The sequence below is a fragment of the Colossoma macropomum genome, unplaced genomic scaffold, assembly GCF_904425465.1.
Source record: "Colossoma macropomum unplaced genomic scaffold, Colossoma_macropomum, whole genome shotgun sequence".
Lineage (NCBI taxonomy): Eukaryota > Metazoa > Chordata > Actinopteri > Characiformes > Serrasalmidae > Colossoma > Colossoma macropomum.
In genome coordinates this window covers 22,205,503-22,224,162 of record NW_023494807.1, presented here as the reverse complement: position 1 = coordinate 22,224,162, position 18,660 = coordinate 22,205,503, and the positions used below count along the sequence as shown (strand labels likewise).

Genomic DNA, 18,660 nt, shown 5'->3' with positions numbered 1-18,660 from the left:
GTATTGACGTTCTACTTTGTGTAAGTGTTCAAAACCTGCTGTACTTTCACACCTCAGTATAGCCTGTTTTGGGTTGTTGTTTATTGAAGAACAACTAATCCTCCTGCAGTAACAGCTTCTGAGAATGAACACGGCACAAGCAAGAGTGGGAAGATGCAAGATAAGTATGTGAAATGCAGATAAGCCGATCTTTAGTGATTGTAGGCTTCCAATATTGGGGAATATGTTCAAGAAAATATGTGGCAGCATGTATGCTCTAATGACCTCATGTAGCTGCACTATGTAAGGTTTTTTGTTAAAGGGGACCTATTATGCTCATTTTCACTGTTCATTATTTTGTTTTTGGGGTCTACCAGAATAAATTTACATGCTTCAATGCTACAAAAACTAGAGATTGGACCGATCCGATCTTATATCGGTATCAGCAACTTCAGTCTGTACCTGACTGAGCAAATAACATTACCTGTTGGTTTGACTAAAATGTAATTTGTTGGATCTATTTTAGTCTGGAAATGCCAAAAAACAAGACTGCTACTTGTAATGTTTGTAAAGCCAGCATGCCGAGAGTACAGCTGCATCATACAATACAACCAATTTAATCAAGCACCTGCAGAGGTTTCACGTGAAAGAGTACCAGGAGTTCATGCTAGCTAGGCAGGAAGATGCTACCAGGCAGCGACTCTCAATGATGCTTTCCAGAAGCGCAAGAAACTTTCAGAAGACGACCCAAAGGCTAAAGGAATTACAGAGAAGTTGCTAAACTTCATCACACTAGATGATCGGCCACTATCTGTAGTGGAAAATGTCAGATTTCGCAGCCTGTTGGAGCACTTAGAGAAGGTATAATCTGCCATCCAGAAAATACATTTCAGAGATGAACTGTACAACTGAGCCTCATTACCGTCAGCGGCGCAGTTAGATGTTAAAGCCATGAGCTTCGCAACTAATATTTCGACCTCAGATGTGAGCCCAGTGTCTCTCATAAGTCTCACTGCACACTGGGTGAACTCAAAACGTAAACGCAATACCAACAATGATAATGATAATATTAAAGTAAAAAGAGTCTCTGTATCCGAATCTGTATTGGTATCGGTAGTGTGTATCGGAATCGGATTGGAACTGAAAAAATGTGGATCGGCCCATCACTAACAAAAACACATTACTTTTCCTGTACTGTGCATCTCTATTCACCCCCTACCCTGTCTAAAATGCTCTGTTAGAGCTCCTGTGTCTTTAAGCCCCACCTCCAAATGAGCCTAGTGTGCTCTGATTGGTCAGCTTGCTCACTCTGTCCTGATTGGCCAACTGCCAGAGTGTTTCCACTCCTGTCTTCAAGGAAACTCAGAGCTGAGAGAGGCCATAGGAGCAGACAGGATGAGAGCTGTGTGTGCTCTGCTGTGAGTCGCCCTGTAAAACCCGAAATAATAATTGAAAACTCAGAAGTGCTGAGTTGGATTTGTCAGGGGTTTTTTGTACCACAACACACATATTTACATATGAACTTATGAACTTCACATGTACAGGCTTAAAAAAAAGCTCTGGCTCAATCTTTAGGTCTCACAAGCAAAATCAACATTTTGCTAATAAAGATATGATGACAATAGTAGATAATTCTTTTCCATCCTTAGAAGACACGGCCTTCACCAAGTTTAGCTGAATTCTTTTTGAATACATTTTCAGTGCGCTATCAATCATCAGATTCACCCACTTGTGGAAGGAGTCCAAAGCACAATCAACGTTACAAAATCTTTACGATGTGTTGCGCGCAATTACACACTTCCACAAGAGAGGTCTCCAAATCACTAAAACTTACATAGTGTAGCTTCAAGTTAAACATACACTTCCGTATAAAAAGAATGGGCCAAAATACTAATTTTTGTTACTAATTGTGATGCTGGTATGTTGTCTTGGAATGAGGACAGTGAGAGCAGGGTGAGGAGACACAGACTTTTCCTTTTATTTTTACAAACCAACAAAAAAAGAACAACAACGAAAAAACTCAGCTTTTCAGCTCTGACCACTCTCTTTCTTGGCTGGGACTTTCAGTCTTTCTTCCTCTGTGTCTCCGCTGGTCTCCTTCTCTCTCTCTCTGGGCTCTCCTCCCTACTGAGAAGAGACATGGCTTTAAATAGGCTGGTAGAGATGACACACAGGTTAAGTGTACCAGCTAGTTAGCCCGCTGGTTCACCATTACAGGCACTCCATCCTGCATGTGATGCTCGTCCACCCCCACCCCCACCCCCGCCTCCACACTAATGTTTTTTAATACTGCCTAATACTGTCTAGATTTAAATATAGATAATATCTGGTCTCACATCAAACACAAACTAGCTTGACAAAGTTTTTAACTATTAGAAGCCATCAGTGCTGAGTGGAACAATATTTACTCTTATTTCTGTAAAGGCTGTTTACCCTTGACTTCAACATTAAAAGAAATCAAAGGAAAATGCTGTCCCATACTTGATCTATTTGTTTAATTCTTCCTAATTTACTGACCAATGATGTTGTTAAGACCATTAAAAGCTTAATTGGCCTATTTTTCTGGGAAATGTACATTATGGAATGATAATGCAAAATATGTGAAATTCCTTTTGGATTTCAGGATTTCTGCAGATCCTTAAAAAAGTCTTGTAAACTCTTAAAATAGAGAAAATTTAAGATCATAAAATGTCTTCTTTTTTACCATTAGTTATATTAAATGTATGAATGTCTGAGCTAAAATAGGCTTGATCCAGTTTGGATCCTTTTCTGTTTTTTTGTCATAAACCGTGTAACGTCTACAGCTCCTGTGTTTCCACTGTTTAAACTTACTGCCTTTTGTCTAAGCGTGGCTCTGTAAAATGCGAGTGTGCTAGAGACTCTAGAGTTTTCTGCCGCTTGTTGCAAGTGATCTTTTGCTGCCACAAAGTTTCAATGACAGAGTATGTGTGAAACAATGTAGCAAGACCGTAGATGATTCATGTCTTTAGTACTACTTAACAAAAATGCTCTCAAACGCTTTTCTCTCTTGGTGGTGGTGCTAAAACGTTACTAAAATACCACTGAAACATCAGTTGTCATAATGTACTATGATATTTTAACCCAGAAAGTGTTATGACAACACCTGTCAACTAGAGAGTTTGTCTGTCTTTGCTGCAGTAACAGTTTCTCTCCTGGGAATTCTTCACACTAGTTTTTGGAACATTGCTGTGAGGATTTGATTGCATTCAACTACAAGAGCACTACTGAGATATTTATGTCGAAATGTTAGCTCTGGATCACATAACCACTCCATGTCGTCCAAAAGCTATTGAATGGAGCTCCATCACTCCAGTGAACACAGTTCCACTGCTCCACAGCCCAATGCAGGGGATTATTGCCCTCTAGTTGACCTTTGGCATTGGACATGATGACCTTAAGCTCATGTGTGGCTGATCCAGAGCATCTACTCTATTAGCTGAGTTTTTTTAAGGAGATTATACAAACGATGTGTGCACGGTTTAACTCATGTGTCAGCAATGGCTTCAACTTTAAAGTAGCTGAATTCACTAATTAGAACGGCTGTCTGGACACTTCTGGGCATAGTGTACCATGTGTCTCCATTCTGCAAGACATTTAAGTGGTGCAGTCCTGTAAGTGGTGTTTGTCTGTAAAAATAACTGTACTTTCACACTTCAGTGTGGCATGTTTTTGCTCTTTGCTTTTTGCAGCAGTAACAGCTTCTGAGAATGAACAGAAGAACCAAGACGTGTATGTGAAATACAGATGACCTGAACTATTATTAATTTTATACTTAAGATATCAAAGATGCTCTACAAATGTAGACTAAAAATACAATACTGAATGCTAATGCAAAATACATGAATTAGGACACATCTCCTTCAGTTTAGTGAGCACAGCCAATGTAAGCAATGATGACTACATGTACACCATGTACGTTTCTTCTGAAGTTAACGGAGCTTGTTCTCCCTTTGCTGTAGTTACAGACTCCTCTTTTCTGGGAAGACTGTACACTAGATGTTAGATTGTTGTGAGAATTTGATTGTATTCAACATCATTAGAGAGGCCAGGTATTGATGTTGAATGATCACTGAATCACAAACTCCACTTCACCACTCTAGATAACACAGTTCCACTTCTCCACAACCCAAGGATCCATATCCCTGTAGCACCTGCTTGGTATTGTTTATGGGTACAGTTTCTTCGGAGCATCCTATTATATTGGCAATGCTTTGTCTCTTTATACAAGCTGTGTGCATGAGGTTAAACTCTTGTGTCATCAGTAAATGCACCTTAAAGTAGCTGAATTTACTAATAATATGCATAATATGATGGGTTGCAAACAGTTTCACAGTGTGCATGTGGCACAGACAGTGGCCCTCATGTGTGATGCTGGCCAGAAGTGTGGTGGTGAGGTTTTGTTCGCAGATTGAGTAGCATATATGTGTATGGTGAAATACACATGGTTATGTCATGCTTAAAGTATGCAGTAGCATTCTAAATTCTTAATTTATGTTCCACAATACCAAAGTAAGACTGAAGTGTTCAGCCCACACAGAAACATAGGGCGCCCATTATTTTACACACTGGACATAGAGTACCATGTGCCTTCATTCAGCAAGACATAAAAGTAGTGCAGGTTTTGTAAGTGGTGTTGGTCTTTAAAAACAGCTGCCTTTCACTTCAGTACAGTACGGTTTTTCTCTCTTCTGCTTTCTGCAGAACAGCTGCCTCTTCTGCAGCAGCAACTTAAGAAAATGTTAGTGATTCAAGTAACAGCAAGAAAAAGCAACTGACATATCATGTGAAATGTTGATGAACTGAACTTTTATTCATGCTGTACTTCAAACATTGATCAGAAAAGGTATCTTATTTGTCAGCATGTACTCTAAAAGCCTTAGGTTAAAGATACTTAGGTTATCAGTGGTTATCATTAAAAGATATCATTATTCATTGCAGTAACGGAAATACTGTGCCTATCTGGGTTCTAGTGGCTGTAGGCCTGGGGCTGTTGCTGACACTGACCATTGTTACAACCTGCATGTTGAGAAAAAAGTGCTGTAAGTATTTACTATCTCCTGTTTTATTACAGGTCGTTTAAACATGCTTTAAGATTTTGCTATTAAAAAGGACAGGATTAAAAACTAATAACAAATGTTTATGTTGTGCTATCTTGTATATTGTGAATGGCCTTTTATTACATAACTACAAGTAGACAACTAATTCATCAATAATGACTAGTGTGTATAATTATCTAATTCACTCCATCTCACTCTAACAGATGGAAATCAAACAGAGACCAGAGAGAGGGTCAATAACACTGCAGTTCACACAGTCAGTATTGTGGTTCTGGTGCAGTTCTGCTCATGGTGCAGTAGTTAGTGTTGTGCCTCTCTTTCTTCAGACTTGTAATTTTTAAATGTCATTTGTTTTTAGAAAAATTAATAAAATACTTTTATGGGACGTTTTTGCTCATCTAGTTTTGACTTTGTGTAAAATCACATTTGTTTGTGTGAAACAGGCACCTATGACTGAAAGCCCAGTGATATACAGTACTGTGATTCATAAAAAGAAAAAGGTAAGGCTTTATTTTTCACACACAACTGTTTATCAGGGGTGTAGACACGAGTAGGCCTAAAGTGGTTACAAGCCCACCCAATCAAATGCTGAAAGAATATTTATTAATGATAATGAAATTTGATTTTTATTAGTACTGTCTTTGTTTTATGGCTGATCAAAATCATTATGCTCTCTGCATCACTCCTGAATGTGTGAGGTTTAGTCCAATTGATCGATCCCAAGCTCTGCCTAATTTTCTCAGCCCTCAAATCACTGCTTAGCAACTGTAATCTGTCATTGCCTCACACTTTCAGTTCTTTCTTATTAAAATATGTACCTGTAGATCTGTAGACTGTCATTTTCTATTCATTTTCAAAGCCACATTTTTATGACATAAGCTAAATGGGTTTTGTCATCAAAAGTAGGACATAAATGGTCCATAAACATTTTCAGTAGTATCAGGCAGTATTTACTCTAAAATGATTGGATTTATGTGTTGTTGTTCCTCTTTTTTGTACATCTCGGCTGTCAGATTTTACCCCAGTTATGTCGTCCTCACTGGGCAAAAGTGTTTGTGGCGCGTGAACGCATGTCTTATAGTGAAGGTGTTGCAGTGTCGGGTGTTTTTATGTGAATCTGGCATTCTAGTTGATGTGTATACAGTTGTGCCATTGTTTTGTATCACTAAAGTGGAAGCGATGACTGCATGTCTGTCAGCAGTAGGCTACTGCCTGATGTTATGACATTGTGGGATATTGTGCATTTGGAAATTGTATCTACCAAGTTGGTCTACCCACTTTTTCACAGATTTTCACACCGAAAACTGACTTCTGCCTACACCACAGCTGTATAAAAATGGTATTTGATTACTGAAATATTAAGAGATTAAGTTAATGAGTAAATTATGTCCACAGCCTTCATCTGCATCGGATCATGAAAATGATGTGATCTACAGCAATGTAACCACAACTACCAAAAAGAAAACTGTAAGTGCAAAATACAGCCTTTTTCACCAGTAACAGCTCACTGTTTTGACCACTTCACAGTTTAAGTTGAGTGGACATTAACTGGTTGAAAGCTTTAAGAGTTTATGAGAAAAAAATATAATTATAGCTTTGATGAATTATTGTTCATTTAGTTTAGCTGGTGAAAGTGCTCAGGGTGGTAGGAATAAGAGATCCTCCTTCATTTCTACACTTGTACTATTTTCCAGCTCTCTCAGGCAGTCGGAGATGATGAGGTGATCTACAGCTCTGTGGTTTTGAAGTAAGAGGTAAGAGAGTCTGAGATCGAGGGTCAAAATACAACAGCTGTGAAATGGCCCGTGATGGACTGTTATTTAAATGAATGGTTCACTGAAAAATCAGTTGTACCCCAAATGTTGTCAGTTGGCCAAGCTAGACTGTATAGACAAAAGTACTGGGACGCCCCTCCTAATTACTGAGTTCAGGTGTTTCAGCCAAACCCATTGCTAACAGGTGGATAAAATAAAGCACATTGCTTTGCAGTCTCGATAGACAAACACTGGCAGTAGAGTAGATCGTACTGAACTCAGTTACTTTAAATGTGGCACTGTTATAGGATGCCACCTCTGCCACAAGTCAGTTTGTGAAATTTCTGTCCTGCTAGATCTGCCTTTGTCAACTGTAAGTGCTATTACTGTGAAATAGAAGCGTCTAGGTGCAATAACAGCTTACCCACAAAGCGGTTTACTACACAAACTCACAGAGTGGGGCTGCTGAGTGCTGAAGCACACAGTGCTTATCCTCTGTTGAATGACTACTCACTAATGAATTCTAAATAGCCTCTAGAAGCAACATCAGCAAAAGAACTGCGCTTTAGGAACAAAATGTGTTTCCATGGCTGAGCAGGTACAAACAAGCCTAAGATCAAAATGTACAATGCCAAACAAGGTGGGAGTGATGTAAAGCACACTCCACTGGACTGGAGCAGTGGAATTCTGTAGAGTAACAAATCACGCTTCTTTATCAGTCAGTCTGATGGATGAGTCTGGGTTTGGTGAAGGAGAATGTTACCTGCCTGACTGCACTATGCTAAGTGTAAAGTTTGGTGGAGGGGGGATAATGCTATGGGGTTGTTTTTCAGAGGTTGGCCTAGGACCACTTAGTTCCAGTGAAGGGAAATCTTAATGCTTCAGCAGACCAAGACATTTTGGACAATTCTATGCTTCTAACTTTGTGGGAACAGTTTGGGGAAGACCCTTTTCTGTTCTAGCATTACTGAGACTTAGTGCACAAAGCAAGGTCCATAAAGGCATGGCTGGGTGAATTTGGTGTGGAAGAACTTGACTGGCCCTCACAGAGCCCTGACCTCAACCCCATCAAAACACCTGTGAGATGAACTAGAGCAGAGATCACAAGCTTGGCCCTCTCGTCCAACATCAGTGTCTGACCTCACAAATGGTCTTCTGGATAAATGGGCAAAAATTCCCACAGACACACTACAAAATCTTGTAGAAAGCTTCCCAGAAGAGTGGAAGCGGTTATAGCTTCAAAGAGGGTACCAACTCTATATTATTGCCTATGGATTTAGAATGAGATGTCATAATGGATGTAATATGTAGGTGTCCCAATACTTTTGTCCATATAATGTATGCTTGGTGTCCCAAAATCTATTTGGGTGAGATAAGCAAGGCAAGACAAGTTTATATATATAAGCGCATTAAATACATAAAGGCAATTCAATATGCTTTACATAAATGAAAGAGAGAGGGCGTAAGTCTTGTTGAAATTAGCTTGTTAAGGGTAAAGTGCAGTATAAATAGAGATTTAGAGCTCCATTAAATCACATGGAAAAGAGGAATGTTTTTAATATAGATTTAAAAATCATTACATGTGAGGCACATCTAAGATCTTCTGACTTTGGTCACCAAACATGTTTTTGCCATTAAAGCATTTTTGGAATCATTAGAAAATTATGACAATTTGATTTGTCGGTTTTCCTTTTATCTGTTTTTATTACAGGTGTAAGCGAGTGTGTTTCTGGCCAAATCTCTTACAAAGAAGATACTGTAATGCAAGTCATCTCACAATGGAATGTGTACTATATATTAGGGGGCATTTCTGATAAAAATGGTTTCACTTCAAGACTTTAGCTTAAGGTTTTTACTTCCTGCTGATTCAAATTATTTCTACCTGTAAAAAGCCTTTCAGAAGTACCTGCAGCTACACTGCATATAAGCATGCAAACTTAAAGGAACGGATTGGTCAAAAATCAAGTTAACACAATTTTTCACTTACCTCAGACGTTGTTGATCAGTCAAGTTTAGTGTCCAAATGTTGCTTCTTTAGTTTAGTGCTGGAGCTACAAGGTTAATATTGCTAACAAGCACTGAAAGTCAATAGTCACCCAAATCTTTTCCATAAATACATCCTCAAAATGTCTCTCAACCCCTTCAAAACACATCTAGGTCTTTATTACAGTTGTGCAGACTTGTCGATTGTCCACTCCACAGGTGTTGTGCTGAATTCTGACTCCCCCACAGAATTCGACTCCCTTTTGCATGCATGCACACCACACTGACATGTGGAGGCTACATTAGTGATTTCTGTTTAAATTTTTAAACATAATCTCCAGGTTAAAAGCTCATGTTAGGAGTATCTCACTCTTGGAGTGTGACTCAGAGTTGTTGTTGCTACTGTGTTTGTGGTTGTTTGTGGATGTGAAAGTATAGGCCATTCTGATAATAGACATGTTCATCTTGACCTTTTAGCCAAAGTGGATGTTTTACTTTGTACTGGAATTCTTAGAAGTCTCATCACTGTTTACTTTTCATCCTAATAATCTGTGAAATGCTGTAATAATCACTATTTTTTACACTGTTTTAACATGTGATTAGATTATAGTGCAGTGTATGCTTTAAGCAGTGTGCGGTTTTGTGTGCAGTGTGTGTTCTTAGCAGTGTGCAGTTGTGTGTGCAGTGTATGTTCTAAGCAGAGTGCAGTTGTGTGTGCAGTGGGTGTTCTTAGCAGTGTGCAGTTGTGTGTGCAGTGTATGTTCAAAGCAGTGTGCAGTTGTGAGTGCAGTGTATGTTCTAAGCAGTGTGCAGTTGTGTGTTCAGTGTATGTTCTAAGCAGTGTGCAGGTGTGTTTTGTCATTGTGCTTCTACTACAGGATGCAGTTGTAGTTTATTCACAATAACCACTGAGAATTATTTTCTGTCTGTGATGTAAGAAAGTGAAATAACTCAGTAATGACAATAAATGATGAAAGTGTAACAGTGTACCTTGTTCTGATAGTTCACATGTTAAAATGAATTCCTGATGTAAAAGAGGCAGAGGCAGTGGGGGCAGGCAGTTTGACAGATCACTGACCACAACAGACCACACCACCTTGCGAATTTCAGCAACACCACTGGTTTGCTTATAGCAAGACTGATTCATCTGTTACTTTAGACAGTACTGTGGGAAATCAATATATTGCACAAAGCAGGAAACAAAATTTTAAAATGATATCAATAAAAACAATTAATTATAGCTCAGGAAGCATTATACAAACACACACACACACACACACACACACAAACACACATCATCTAAAACGCTTATCCTTCTGGGTCGGGGTGGGGTGCTGGAACCTATCCCAGCTGTGATTGGGTGGAAGGCAGGATACACCCTGGACAGGTCGCCAGTCCATCGCAGGGTAGACAGACAGACATACACATTCTCACACACACTCACACCTAGGGGCAATTCAGCATGTCCAATTGGCCTGACTGCATGTTTTTGGACTGTGGGAGGAAACCGGAGTACCCGGAGGAAACCCACGCAGACACGGGGAGAACAGGCAAACTCCACACAGAAATGACCCTGGTTGCCCGGCCGGGAATCGAACTCAGGCCATTCTTGCTATGCATTATGCTTCCGTGCCGCTGGAAGCATAATAATAAAATCAAAATAATTTTAAAAAGACAAACAAATTAAACAAAATATCAACAATCTGTCAAATCTAGTTTGTATTTTGTTCTTGGGTAAGAAAGTAACCATGTGTTTAAAAATCATTATTGAGGAGCAGATTCAGTCAATTTTAAAATGTATTCTGTATGAAACAGTTGCTGCCAGTACAAGAGTAATATGCTCATTCAAGTAGAACATCACAAAATAGATCAAGAAAAAAAATCCAAAAGTGATTAATTTTAAAAATTAATATTCAGAAAGGAACTGCTCTGCTCTGGTAAGATACCACAGACACTTGTCTTTTAGTGCCACTGAATATTAAGGTAATAATTTCAATACAACAACTGTTACAACAAATATGCTGAGAAATCAGAATGTACATTAGTAAGCTGTAAATCTTTTAACAGCAGCACACAGAGCAAAAACAGTTTTTCTGCTCTTTTGTTGGAAAGTCATCACAGCCTGAGGTAGTTCACAATCAGGCCAGTAGGAGGCAGAGCATACTAATAGTGTGATGGTCTAAAGCAGTGTTTCTCAGCCCTGGTCCTGGAGGCCCACTGCCCTGCACATTTTGTGCTTTTCCTGCTTTAACACACCCACTTTAACTCAATAATGAGCTGATAACAAGCTGATTAGTTGGCTCAGGTGTGTAGGGAACAGAGAAAACACTAAAAAGTGCAGGACAGTGGGCCTCCAGGACCAGGGGTCAGAAACACTGATCTAAAGTGCTCAGCAGCTTTTGTGCCTTATGTTTTAATGTTATGTCTTAATGCCAGTGTAGAGTTAATTTGAATGTTAGTCTTCTTTTTGGGAACACAGGGGGGGGACATGTTTTTGTTTTTTGAAGACGGTTTTTTGTTTGTTGTTTTCAAAACAACAAAGAAGGAACTTACAGAAACCCTGGAAACTCAGGGATGTTTCTTAGATGTTTCAATAAGCAGATAAAGGGCTCTGGGAACACAAGGATGACCTCCACTGGGGAAGAACTACAAATTACATACGCATCACACCTGTTGGTCCAGATTCTCTTTTATACGTCTGTAAGATGTTTGAAGTAGGTTTAATCAAAGTAGCAGCCTGTCGCCATGGGCAGGCATTAGGAGCCTGGGCCTAGGCAATAAGCTAAGGACAACTTATAATAAAAAGGGCTATGCACCATACTTACACCAGATAAAGACATTATTCACAAAATTTATGTACACTACACTCTAATTTCCTTGGGTGAACCCAGAACCCTAATCATGACCTTAGGAACCCTTTTATAGGCTTCCTTAATGTGTTACATTGAGGTTTGGTCATTGGTATAACATGTATGCAAAGGTTTTGGACTAGGACCCAAAATCTAGAGTTTTTAAATTAATTTTGCAATAATTATTTACGTATTTATTTATTTATGTATGTATGTATAAATATGCATTATATTTTTTTATTCAGCATGAGAGTCAAAAAGGACTTTGAAAACATTTTCCCTCATGCATTAAAGAAAAAAAAAATACAGGAAGGGCACTGACTTATTGTGAAGTTGCTTCACAGTAAAGAAGAAGGACAAGTATCTGTCATTGGAGTCTCTTATAGAAACATACACTTCTACTCGCTCATGAGTTCGGTAACACTTTACTGTAGGGTGCTGTTCATAAGGCTACATGACACTTACATAACATTGTCATTACAACTGACATAACCGTACATAACTGTTTAAAAATGCTTATTACAACAGGCGTCATCTGTCATAAAGGCTACTTTAGCTGACTTTGATCAAAATTGGCAAATATAACGTTTATAGCGAATGACGCTTATTGGAACAAGCATTTATAAACAGTTATGTAGGGTCATGTCAGTTGTCATGACAACCTTATGTAGGTGTCATGTTGCCTTATGAACAGCACCCTACAGTAAAGTGTTACCATGAGTTCTTTAATTCTCTTTGTGTTACTCCTCTGTATCTCAGGTAAGATCAATGCTATATTATTCCTGTACTGTCTATTTGTGTTCTTCACACTTTCACTGCTTTAACCCCTTAACATCCCAGGCTTATTACATACTAAGGCTTATTATCCAGAGTAATTCTTAGGTTATAGAAGTGTGTACTTTGGGCCCTGGCCTTTTAAGTGGTTAAAGACACTTTTATTAACTCTTTATTTAGGAAGCAGAGTGGATACCTTTTTTACTTTTTAATACCCTAGTCATTCACAGACATCATTTCATATAGTTTTCAGTGTAATAACTGGATAATAAGCTCTAGATGTGGATGTCCATGACGTTCAGGCATTGAAAGTGTTTGACAGAACGTGTCTCTGCTCAGTCATGAACTGTTTGTTGTTTTTATACTGATAGTGATGCAGTTCCTGAATAGCAGTAATGCTGTTGTATAATTTGGATTATTTTCTGCAGATTCCGAGAGCCTGAAGACACTGAAGAATTTAGCTGTAAAACGTGGAGGATCTCTCAGTATTCCATGTTTTTATGATAAGAAATACAAATCAAACAGTAAATACTGGTGTAAGCGGTATTAGTGGTCCTCCTGTGAAATAGTAGCCTTCACAAACACAAGTGGAAGAACATCAGTTGCTGATCATCCAACCCAGAATATGTTTACTGTGGAACTGAAGAGTCTCCAAGACTCTGACTCTGGATATTATTGGTGTGCTGTGGAAATTGATGGCAGTTCAGATGACAGTGATTATTTGTACCTGACAGTCAGTGCAGGTAAGACGTCTCTCTGTGTGAAGTAGAATCTGTTCACTGTAACTCAAAGCTTGTAAGACGTCATTTATGATGAAGAACATGTTTACACCACTCATTCTCTGCCTCTTTATTCAGATCCTGATGTGTCGGTGATAAACAGCAGAGTGAGTGGTCAGGAAGGGGGCAGTGTCAGTGTCCAGTGTCTCTACAGTGCTCAATATCAGAATAAACAGAAGCAGTGGTGCAGATTTAAAGACTGGAGCTGCTTCAAAGTAGAGAGGACTACCACATCCCAGAATTCAGCAGTGCTGGTCAGTGATGATGTAAATGGATCTGTGAGTGTGGAGATGAGGGGTCTGCAGAAGAGTGCTGCTGGCTGGTACTGGTTCAGTGCAGGAGATGTGGGGGTTACTGTTCACCTCACTGTCCCTGAAAGACCTTCAAGTAAGATCACATGTATCAGAAATACTGTTCATACCTGCAGATCATCAAGCTGTAATGTTGTGCCACTCGCACCTGTTTGTATCTCCTTTTCAACAGCAACAACAGCTGTGACTACAGTGTAACGGGTTTTGCAATTTTTAATGTTATTATTGCTAGAACCTTATATAAGGGTGTGGATTTATTTGAAGTCTACAGACCAGGGCAAGAGAGAGAAGCGCTCGCACCAAGGATGCTTCAGAAAAGGGAATTTATTGGCTAAATATCAAACTACTTTTGGACTACATTCAATCATAAACAATAGAAAATAAAACAAGAAAACAAAACAAAACAAAGTGATAGTAATGAAAGTCAAAAAGACAAAATAGCTCGAGTAAGTTAGAGTGATTCATGGCTAAATGGTATGAGGCAGTGTGGTTTGGGGAGTCACTTGGGAGAGCCTCTAGAGAATTAAACTAAGTATGGACAGGAATAACTATATCGCTGGATGTACCTATAAAAGTTCTCTTACTAAATAAATTGGCATCAGGGCCCTGACTGCAAATTGATGGAACCAGCTTACGTTGGAGTTGGGGGCTGACTTCAAGAGGGGTCGTCTCAGGGTGGACTCGATCGAAGGCTGGAACTCACATGGTGGTTCCGCTGGCCGTGGATGCTGCATTTCCGTCAGTGATTGGGCGGAAGCGTCTCGTGGCCGTCTGACGGTGGAGCTTGGGCAGCCTTTCGATGGTCGGTCTGTTCACAGATCAGTGCGTGGCTCTGGGTGCGATGTTGGGTCTCCATGGCGTCAGAACCGCTCCCACTCCACTAGCGAGGTTCAGGTTGCAATCAGCGTCCTGAGGCTGGTGATACTAATTTAACTAGCTACCTCTCTTTAGCAGAGTCGAAAGTTATGGATATAACCTCCCTGGCCAGACAAGAAATATCCACCTTCCTTCTCTGAGGGTGGTTCAAACTGTGTAGATGAACAGGCAAGTTACACAACAAACAAAGGTTTCAGATCTGAAAATTTAGCGTTCTAATACTTCTGACCTGTCTTTCTGAGCAAGTCCGGCACAAACTTAGAAATTTAGCTATCCTCTTGTTGAGAATGCAGGACTCTGAACTGAACTACTGAAATTTGCGGTGCGCTCAGGTTTTGCCCGGCTGGAGGCCCTACCCTTTGGAGGTGGAGCCAGAGTGCTGATAGGTTCTCCTCACCTAAGGTTAACTAGCTACTCATTGTTTCCAACTGTGATTGGTTGTGCATAATTTTAGGAATGCCTTCCCCAGAATCACTGCCTCCTTTGTTTCAGCTGGTTTAAACAAAGAAAAAGAACATTTCTATATCATCAAATTGGTTTAACTTTCAAAATCAAGGAATGAACAACTGGGATATTCAGGTATGTTTCTGAGAGAGAGTTTAACCCTTGTTACCTGATACACAACACATGTTAAAGAACACAGGTAATATTTGCCTATAATATCTGAATATAACCCAATGCATAAAGAAGTAAAATCAACAATAAAAGAAAAGGGACAAAGGAAGAAAAGAAAAGAAAACCACATTCAGGATACATATTGGTCAATGATCTAAACTCATAGCAATTAAATGGTTGGGTCTGTCTGTTATCAAAGTTATACACTGCGTATTTCTGGCACTTAATAGTAGAAAACGATACAGGTAATATTTAGGTAATACACAACAACAAGATTAATAAAACAAGTAGTATTGCTTACAGATTATATAAATGTTGATAATCAAGCAGACAAAGCAAGAAGTTTCTTGGGTTCCTTATAAGCACACGTCCTTACAGTGGTGCTGTGGTCATTCTCGTTTTCACCCCTTGGGGGTGCTGTGGGTCCATGCTTGAGATCCCCAGGGAATTTAGAAAGTTTAAATTTGCAGTCCAAATTGTCGTATCAGTTCCGCTCTTGGTATGTCTAGTTTAGTTAAAAAGAGTTCTAACGAATGGTTGCAGTTTGGAGTGGACATATACCTTAATGTACTTTCTGTTACTTAAAGATAAAGTTGTCCACAGGACTTTGGAGAGCCTTGTGGCCGACTTCCAAGGCCCTTAACTTTTGGGTTGTTGATAAGTTAGGTAAACACTCAGCTTGGGGGTGAAGTTTCAGCCAGTGTTCACTACAACAGTTTCTGCCAACATTGGCGAGACCACTTCAGAGTATACATGAGTGTTTCTTTATTGGTCAGAAATTTTGCAAGGATACGAGCACTTTGTTACTCTCACATTTACCACCATCTGAGCCAAACAGGTCTAACTTGATAACAGAGCCTGATAACAAAGACTCAACATCTACTCTATGTGGATTGGCGTGGTCATGTTTAAACAGGCATCAATGTTGTTACAAAATAAGTGTATATCTTTCAGCGTTAATGATGATTTCAAAAAAGTTCTTCTATTGTTACAGGCTTAGAAGAACCCATTTTGGTGCAATACAGAACTCTTTTTAAAAAGGTTCTATATAGAACCATCTACAGCACATTCTCTATCCATCTGAAGACCACTTTCACGATGCAAAGAACCCTTTAATCAGGTATAAGGTTCTTTGCATGTTCATGGTTCTATATAGAACCATTGTCTTTACAAAAGAACCTTTGAAGAATCATCAGTTTTAAGAGTGTATTTCATGTACTTTCCTAGCTGTTTTGGAAGGTTTGTACATGAATCACACAGAATCCCAGAGGAACTGAGATGTACTTTTTCTGGTTCAGTGAGCTCCGCGAATATATTCAGTACTAATTTACATGTACCATGTGTCTTCATTCATTGGAGCCATGGAAATACCATACTTGTCTGGGTTCTACTGGCTGTAGGCCTGGGGCTGCTGCTGATTCTGCTCAGCATTATAACGTGGATGTTGAGGACAAAGTGCAGTAAGTAAAACTCACTGTCTACTGTTTTCTTTTTTAAAAAATGTAGTATTGAGATTTCCTATAAAAAGCCCAAATGTAGTCAGTATCAACAAATACGTTTCCTATTCATTACTTATTTCATGACCATTAAATGCTCATATAATGAATTTTGGGTTATTATTTATTAAGACATATTATTACTTACTACTACTTATTATTACAATTATTTTACTCCAACAGAGAAAACAGAGACCAGAGGGAGGATGGATAACACTGCAGTTAACACAGTTAGTATTGTGGTTGATTGGTGGCTTCATGCAGTCTGGTGCCGTTTTGGTCATGAGGGTCAAACACATGGTGTAGTAGTAGTTAGTTTTGTGCCCAGGGCTGGAATGGGACTCATTTTCAGACTGATGGCCTCTCCAAAACTGATTCCTCCCCACTAACACTCTATTAGGGAGTGTCACTCCATTTTCAGTTACACTGAAAGCTGTGGGGGGAACTGCTAATGAAAGGAGTGGGTTTAAATACATGTGTAAACTTTGGGATGTCCTTGCTTTGCTACAGAGAAAGGAGGAAGCTGCCATCACCATGGCTACATACTGACACTTTTAATGCATGTTAAGCTGTGTTATCACCATGTACAGTGTTAGCACTTCACCCTTTAGAAAAGGCACGAATAAAAGCTTATAGAAAAAGGAAACATCTACAATGTCACTCAGACAAAGTAATTGCAAAAAAATAAATTGAGCCTTTATTTTTAAATTGATAATTACATGAATACAAGCCAGCTAAACATTGCAGTTGTATTGCACCACACACTTTGGGCCAGATTTACTGAACAAAATGACTCAGCTGAGTTATCGATGGGTGTGCAGAAGCCTTTGCACATGCACATGATGTTGTCACTGAGCTGCAGGTTTTAAGGCCACCTCACAGCGGCAATGTTGTGCTGTGCAGTGCAGCATCCTGTAGCATCATGAAGCCAAGCGCTGCTGAAGAATGTGTTGCAGTGAGACCACTGAGACCACTATTAGCACCAGTGACACATCACTGCTTTGATCACATCACAGTTCAGGTTTAGGGGGCTTTATTAGCTGTTTGCTGTAGGTATTAATGAGAAATATTTCACTTTGATTGAGGATCCTCAGCTTTATTAAGCATTTAGCTGGTGTCCTATTTTCCAGCTCTCTCCAGCAGTCAGAGGTGAAGGAGTCATCTAGAGCTCTGTGGTTCACAAGTAAGAGGTGAGAGAGTCTCAGTTTGAGCATCTAAATACAAAAGCTGGGACATGGCATGTAAGCCCAGGTTATTTAATGTTTCTTCTAACATTTTTCAGTCATCTACTACTTTTTCAGCCATCTACTGCCATTTCTGTTTTGATTACAGGTGTAAACAGAAGTATTTCTAAACAAAATGTCTGAACAGATCATGTGAAGACACTGCGCTGCAAGTCAAGCAAAGGAAATTGTTCACATCAGAAATACCATTTACATCATTTCAGTGGTTTTATAAAACATTATCATATGTGTATTGTCGAAAACCTGTCTTTAGTCACCCTCAGTACCCATCTTGTATCTTGTATCTGTGTTGCTGACTGCATTTACAGTGCCATACAGTCTGGAACTGGTTTCCTGCAGATGGAACACATCCAGAAAAAATGTATTGCTAACATGCATATCATCATTATCAGACAAAAACCTTGTATCTCTAAAATGGTAAAATGGTAATGTTACAGGAAAGAAAAATATTCTTAACTTATATTGGAAGTAAATTTAACTATGGATGTTTTTCTGAGTATTTCTGGACTGTTTTTATTGATCCATTCATGATGAAATTTTCACGCAATATCAAGGTCAGATGACTTTTCAAAATGATTATATATTGTCCCAACACTGACAACTGTCACCTTCTCATCAGACCTCAGTGATAAGCTGCAGTGATAAAGTGTTACAGTTTCATCTGACTAATTTTATAAAATGCTCAAATAATGTTTTCTGCTTCAACAAGAGATCAACACATTTTTGCTGAAACGTGATCAGTCAAAGGACACACACTGCCAGACTGGTTGGGGTGATGACCTCACTGGTGAGGTGTGAAAAATCCCAGGCTTATTAAATCCTTAGGCTTATTTTCAGAAACTGCATAGACTACAAGGCAATAATCCAGTTATTGTAATGTCATAGATGTGTTTACGTCATTTAAATTATTAAAATGGTGATC

At 39.2% G+C, this 18,660-nt stretch overlaps 1 long non-coding RNA gene and 1 pseudogene across 1 annotated transcript; both read left to right on the top strand.

Moving 5' to 3' along the window:
• Positions 1-5,493: 5,493 nt before the first annotated feature.
• LOC118796717 lies at positions 5,494-6,795 on the top strand. The gene is made up of 3 exons (XR_005005906.1): positions 5,494-5,557; positions 6,453-6,524; positions 6,752-6,795. It is a non-coding gene; the product is annotated as an uncharacterized LOC118796717 (long non-coding RNA).
• A 637-nt stretch (positions 6,796-7,432) lies between these two features.
• Positions 7,433-13,705, top strand: LOC118797530 (annotated as a pseudogene).
• The last annotated feature ends 4,955 nt before the right edge of the window (positions 13,706-18,660 follow it).